This window comes from Stegodyphus dumicola, chromosome 3 (assembly GCF_044657685.1).
Source record: "Stegodyphus dumicola isolate Sdum_Otavi_A_Nest chromosome 3, ASM4465768v1".
Lineage (NCBI taxonomy): Eukaryota > Metazoa > Arthropoda > Arachnida > Araneae > Eresidae > Stegodyphus > Stegodyphus dumicola.
In genome coordinates, this window is record NC_140770.1 from 230,520,248 (window position 1) to 230,528,237 (window position 7,990).

Below are 7,990 nucleotides of genomic sequence, written 5' to 3' on the forward strand. Positions count from 1 at the left end.
GCAAAATAAAGTAATTCTGGGAACTCAATTCCTTAGGGCCGCAAACGCAAGAATTGATTTTTCAAGTAACTCAGTTACGTTAGACATGGAGCCAAGGGTAATGGAAGCTGCTTAAAAAGTTCCAGAAATTGAACTCCAGCATCTAAAGCAAGATGAAAGAGACAAGCTGCAAGAAACTGCTTCCGAAACAGAAAATTACGGTAGCAAGAACGGCGGTTTCGGTCCCATCAGCGCTTCCACCAGAGGAAAAAGAAAAAAAAACCGAGGAGATGACAAGGCCACAAACAACTCGAAGAGCCCCCCCCCAGAAAAGAACGCGACGACATATGGAAGCTCCAGCGGGGTAAAAAATTAAGACTACAGAATCGTCGAGAAGAAAGACCCCAGCTACGAACAAGGATAGCCGTGTCCTGACAAGGTCTCGCAGGAGACAACACCAGAATACGACTAAGAGGCGGTTTAAAGAAAGAACTACAAGACCACGGCTGGGTAGAACAAAGAGACCAGCCGAGGCTCAAGACTCACAACACGACCCGAAGCAACCAAGAATTACCACGCAACAGTCTTCAACTACTGACGCTCCAAGAACCAACGTTCGGACAAAAGAAGAGGACAGAAGCCCCCACCATTCCAGTCAAAAGGGAAAAAAGTATGCTTAGGGAAGAAAAAAGGCAAGACCGACACGGGAGCGAAAGCAGCGATTACGAATTGCCAGTGTGAGCAACCTTACATGGAGCCAGTTCTGCAATAAACAGATTTTGAGAATACCAATCAACGAAACGCAAAGATAAGGGAATTTTCAATAAACCTTTTCTGTTTGTAAATTTACACGTTAATCTTTTCAATACGAAGTTACATGTTAATCTTTTCAATACGAAGTTACATGTTAATCTTTTCAATACGAAGTTACATGTTAAATTCAATTGCCTCGGAGGAGAACCAAAATTAGTTTAGTTTTATTTGACGAAAGCACAAAGCTATGTTGTATTGGAGAAATATAACGTTAATGCAAAGAACAAGTAGGTCAGGTTTTGCTTGTCGAAAGACTTGTTATGTTAACACAACCAAAAGTTCTGGTCTGATGCAAGCAGCTTCGTATTAGTACTTGTGAATGAAAATTTGTTTTTAGTTTCGCTCTTCTGGAGAGAAGAAAAGAAGTCAAGTAAAATTTTCTTTTTCTCTCATTTTATTCTCTAGTATTATAAGAGTATGTGATTGTAAAATGTGAAAATATCTATTGTGCTAAGGTAAATGATATTGTAAGAGCATGTTTAAATTCCAAAGAAATTAGAGAATAATTATGTAGTGCGAAAAGCCTCGAAATATGTTTAAAAGTTAATGTATTTTAAAGTGAATATACTTAAATGTTAATGTATCTAAAAGTTAATGTATGCAAAAGAAAATCTTGAATTTAGGAAATTTTAGCCAAATCATATCATGCGTTTTCGAGCAAAAGCTTGCATGTTTTTAAGCTCGAATGTGGGAAAAATTTACTATGATATGAATGTGTTTTGTAGGGCTCTCCACTAACACTCCAGTTAATTTTCCTGTTTATTAGCTCATTATGAATTAAGATTTGAATTAGGGAATGTCTTAGAAGGCTGGTATGTGCTATGAATTGTGTGTTTAGGTGGAGAGTTTGTTCACTTTCACATATAGCACATGCGTTTCACACCACACATTGTGAAGAGCCGAAAGGGGATTAAGCTAAAGTAAAGCATGACTGTGGATTAATACTTGCGTCCCTTAAAAACCGCAATGTTCGGTAAACTTATGAAAGTTACGTTAAATGCTAGAGAGATAGAAATCTAATTAAAGAATCAATGTTTGTAAAAATAAAGTGTCATAATTTGTATTCATAAGTATTCCTTTTTAGATACCTGGAAAGACAAGACTGAAACAGCTAAATGAATAAGGAGAAGGAAACAAGCTAAGAGAAAGGAAAAGGAAGAAATACCACTAAATATTAAATTTTTGTTATTAAATTAAAAGTTTCAGGATTTTGTATGTAAACGGGACTCAGGGCTGTTTTATCTAGAATTTAACAGTTTGTAACAGAGCTTTAAGGACCTTTATTCAATTCTGCAAAATTCTGGCATGAGCAACTATAGGTATTTATATTTATTTTAACTAACAAGTTAAAGTTTAGAACTTTTCTATAAGCCTTCATTCCCTTAACTCAGCTAGAATAGTTAAATTTTGTAGCGCGCGTAAAGGAATGCAAATTTCTACTTTGCAGGAAGTATTTAAAAGCCGAGTTTCGGCAGGAGAAAAGAGAAAGTTAGGCTCTAGCCGCCACCTCTGCTGTAGATATGCTTGCTTATTTCTGGTTCAAGTGGCTTAATTGCATTTATTTGCTGCCACTAGTTTCCAAGGGGTTACAGGATCACACTGAGCCCTGTAAATTCCTGCTACTCCAGTTTTCATACAGAGTACATCTGTTAAACCCTATATAATAAAGGCCAGATTTAATAATTAAAGATGTAACTAAAGGGTAGATTATTGTATTCGGTCCCTTGCTTCAGAGGCTTGCTATAAATATTTCCCTTCAAGGGACAATACTTTTTTTTTTCCTAAGTTACGAAATCAGGAAACTAAAAATGATAAACATATTGAAGTGTTAATTAAAATGTTTAAAACGGATTTAAAATTACCGCTAACAATTTTTTCATTGAATTCGAAAATTCTTCTAGAAAAAGAAATGTTTCAGTTACTCACATATTTTTACTTAGCTTTAAAATAGCTGTCAACGCTGTCAATATGACTTCGGTTATAAATATGAGATTACAAATATGAATTTGGAATCAAAACATTTTCTCAGCTCTCTAAAGTATATCATAACCGACTTCATGTTCTTTTATGTTTCATAGATGAAGTTTATATTCTTATACAACCGGTTCACTTTTATCTATATTTATATAGTACTTCCTCTACCCTTTTCCTTTGCTAATTTCCTCTGAAAATTCAGTTCTTGGAATGAAATTACAAGAGACACATCATCGTCATCCTGAAACTTTATATCTTATTCTGATGCCTTTCCTTTTATAAAGCCCGACTGTTTTGAGCTTTCTACCATAGTCGTATCTTGAAACAGGTGTGCGGAAAAAAATGTCACCCGGAAAAAAGGGAAACGGAAAAAATGTCCCCGGAAAATAAGGAACGGAAAAAATGTCACTCGGAAAATAAGGAACGGAAAAAAAGGAACTCTAAAATCTCGCCAAATAATGTCGCCGATTGGAGATAGGGAAATCTGCCAAACGGGCAGGGTTATAGCGGGCTCTCTTGAGGGAGGTTTTAAGGGTAAGACGTTGAGCTGGCTGCAGCTGAGCAAGGTCATTTCGATAGCAGGTTTTTCCAACTTGCCTGCGGGAAAATCGTATGTTCTCCCCCGTGGTTTGCTTCACCCGTTTCCTTAAAGAAACCGACCCACCTCACCCGGAAGGAAAGAATTCACGGGGAGCAAATGTTTCTCCTCTGTTAAATAATGATTGCCGGTCTTTAAACTAAATTTCATCCATCCGTAACTGGAAACTAACAGCTTGTTCACATTAAAGTGTTGATAAATGACGAATTGTCAGTAAAGACGGCACACGAAAGCTGCTAAACAGAACTATTGGCGTAGTATAGTCTGTTATTTTTTATTACGATTTAACGAATCTAGCAATAATATTATATTATGCATTCCGTTATTATTTAAGCTATCCGTAATATGAAATATAATTTTCTAAACATTAACGGTTTATCATCAGTTAATTTATAAAACGACAGGTATTTTACAGTGTAATTTTTTTTCCACTTTAACGGTTTATCATTAGGTGGTGTTCCAAAGAGACTTTGATCCTGGAGGACTATTCTTTTCGTTTTGCGATTTTGCGCTGAATCACTATAAACGGCGAATCACTTTTCAAACTGTTGCCACCAAATGTTAGAGTCCTGCATTATATTCTAAGAAATTAAATAATGAAAAATCTGCATAAATATATCCATATTTCTCGCATTGTGATAAAACAACGGTACATAGAGCCATCGAATTTTGAATGACATAATCCTCCTGCGAATATGGGCATCTGGAAGCCCAAATTTGATATTTGTTTTATTATCTATTTCATATTTTGTAAAACTTTAACGAATTTTTGATTAACAAACTCAACGATTTAAAAGCGAGGAATGGCAACACTATACGAAAAAAAAAAAAAAAAATATCTACAGCGCGTGGAACTGTGTATCGGAAATTCTTCTAAAGATATGCGTTCTTAAAATTCTTTTGCGACATTGCTATTTAAATGAATTTTATGGTTTAAGTGCAAAGAACATGATATTTAATAAATAAAGGTAGCACACAAAACGTTAAAAAAAAAACGCCTTCTTTGGACGTAGTTTAAAACCTGAAAACTTTGAAACTTTTTTTTTGTTATTAAGTTTTTTTTTTTTTTTTTTTTTTTTTTTTTTATATGAATGATGGTCCTTCAGCCGACTTCGGCTTGACCAGAAGCAGTTGTCATTTTATTATGCAGTCACCTAATAGGTGGGCTACCTTTCCATCCTATGAAGGGACGGACAATTAGAACTATGCATTCCCCTGGATTCGAACCCAAGCCGTTAGGTATCGCAGTTGGCGACCCTAACCACTACACCGTCTGGGCGGCATTTATCATTAGTTAGTTTATAAAATATTATATTCTATACTAATTAATATAGTTATTTTAAAATAATTAGCTAAACCGGCTTGGCTAGTTCCCCCACCCGCCAAATACTTATTCGAGGAAATAACTTAATTATACGCTTTAACGGTAACATATATTTTACAATTTATTTATTTTATAATAAAATTTTTCCCATATATAAATAGATACAGCCATACACGCAATCCAATCGGCTTAATGTACTTTCATTTATAGAATAATGCACTTCCGAATGTGAACAGGGAACTTTCTTCTGGTGATTATCTTCCTATGATGATCAGTATTTCTGAGAACTTGGACATCAGTGCTGAGAGCTATTTCTCTAATTCGCAAAAGCTCAAAATCTTATGAACCTGTGGTCATCTTAGAAAGGGTTTACTGTACTTTCTGTCTTTAACTCTGGCAATTTATTGGTATGAAAAAATTTCTTGTAGTAGAATATAATCCATTCATGCAAGCCCTGTTATAAGAATAATTTAATAAAGAAGCAAAATTATCATTTTATTCAAAATTGCATTTTTCGAGTGAGGTAGTAAATAGTTCTGACTTTCTTATCGGTTAAATGTTGCTATTTCTGACTTTTAACTTGGTAATTTAACATTTATTTATTTTTTTTTTTTTTAGCCCAAAGGGGCGTTAGACCCAAAGGGCTATTAGTCTCAAAACGACATTTTGCGTGGTTTCACTTTCTGCGTTGATTCACTTTTCAAACTGTTGCTACAAAATATTATTGCCATGCATTATATTTAAAGAAACTAAATAATGAAGATTCTGCATGAATGCATGAATGTTTCTCGCATTTTCAAAAAACAACAGTACCTAGAGCCATCCAATTTTGAATAACGTAGTACTCCAATCGAACATGAGCACTTGAAATTCCGAATTTGGAATTTGTTTTATTAGCTATTCCCAAAAAATACATTTTGCAAAACTTTAACGAATTTTTTAATTAACAAACTCATCGATTTAAAAGCGTGCAACGGGAACACTGTACGAAAAAAGAAATGTATCTCCAGCGCCCGAAACTGTGTATTGGAAATTCTTAAATTTTGCGCTTTTTAAATATTTTGTGATATTGCTGTGGAATTGAATTTTATGGTAAAGTGCGAAGAACATTATATTTAATAAATAAAGGTACCACACAAAACGCTAAAAAAATCCTTTTGGGCGCAATATGAAATATGAAAGCTTTCAGATTTTCCTTTAAATAATGAAAAATATGCATAAATGTATGTATATTTCTCGCATTGTGATAAAACAATGGTACATAGAGCCATCGAATTTTGAATGACGTAATCCTCCTACGAATATGGGCATGTGGAAGACCAAATTTGAAATCTGGAATATGATTTATTATCGATTTTATATTTTTCAAAACTTTAACGAATTTTTGAGTAACAAACTCAGCGATAAGGGAGCAACGGCAACACTCTACGGGTGGAAGAAACCTTTTTGTCTCCAGCGCGCGGAACTGTGTATCGGAAATTCTAAAGATATGCTGCGGCATTGCTATTGAATGGAATTTTATGGTTTAAGTGCAAAGAACATGATATTTAATAAATAAAGGTAACACACAAAACATTAAAAAAACGCCCTTTGGACGTAATTGAAAATCTGAAAACTCAAATATTTTTTTTTTCCCAGTGGCGTGGTAAAATGAATCATTAAAAACGAAGCTGAGCTTCTTAATTACATTTTGCAGCTTTAGAATGATACCGCCAATTTGATTATCCAGAACTCGAAATATTGAATAAATTTGAGTTAAATAAAATTCAAAATTAATGCGAAAGAATTTGTTTTAGCAAACTTCGAGAGATAGATTATGTTCTGCTGTTCTGTAATTTTTAATTAGGACCGTAAAAGAAATGTTTCTTGACGAAGAGGTGAAAACTGTTGAAAACAGTCAATTCCCTATTTATGAGAAAACTTATGACTTTGGAGATAAAAAAGTACATATAAATATTATAGTTCTCATGTTCATGTTTAAATAATTAGTAAGAAATATGGATTCTAATGCAGCAATTGTAGTGTAATTCTAAATGAACTATTTATAACATTGTTATCAATGAAGCAACAATCGTATAATTAAAAAAATGAATGCAAAATTCTATTCTTATTGTTTTGAGCTCAAGTTCTATGTTTCAAGAGCTTTCAAGTCTGAATTAATTACTTTTCAGACTTAAAATTGCAGTATAACTTTTGTATTTAAAATTTTGTTAGCAGTTTCTTAGCAGTTCTAAAACAAATATCATGCAGAATTTTAGCAGTATTAGAAAAGGACTCAAAAACAAGGAAACTTCCTATCTTTTGGCTTTTTTAATTGTTGAAGTGTATGGAGTCAAAATTAAAGCTACTAACAACCAGTTTTTAAGGTTGTTATTAATTAAAACATCTGTAATTTTTAATAAGCATCATGTTTATGAGGAAATGACAATTCAGATAATAAGTATTATCTGAATTATCGTTTCCTAGTCATTCCTAGTATCATCAGGGCTGGTGCCAGAGCATATGCAATCGGTGTGGCCGCACCTGGCGGCAGAATTGAGAGAACGCAAAATTTTTAGAACTTTGGAAAGAGCTGGGCGGCAGAATTTTGAAGTTGTAAAGCAGGCACCGTGCGGCAAAACGTCTAGCGCCGGCCTTGAGCATCATTCCAAGTCTTAGTAAATCAGCTTAGAATAATTAGAACTGATTTATAACAATTTAGCAAAACTGCGCTACAGTAACATATCATTGATAAAAGTATATCCCAGGAGAAAATATTCTTATTATTATACTATAATGTTCCCTTAAAAAGAATGTAATATTTAGCAATCATACTTAGTATTGCCGATTTTTCAAGAAACACAAAATTCACAAGGTTTTGCAAGCGAGTACACCATTCAATACTTTACAAATGAATCGCACTTGATCAAACAAACCATAGGCACAACCGTCCAGGAGTAATTTAGTCAGGTATTTTTTTAAATGTTAATATGCAAAATATAGAATTAATACTAAATATGCATAAATTTTAGACTTGAGCCTTCTTCACGTGCTTTCGTGGTGTAGTGGTCTGCACGCTGGGCGCGTATTCCAGAGATCCGCGGTTCGATTCCCAGAGAGGGGGTTGCTCATTTTTCAAGTCTTCTGCTTCCATAAAATATCGAATGTCTCTGCAATCTAAGTGAAGAAATATTCGACATAACAGACATTTAACTTTTTCTTATAATATAAATTTTGCGTGGGAACAGTTTTACATTGAGCTGAAAATAAATTTATGTATTCTGCATTAAAAATTTACATTCATTCAATTAATTATTTATGTG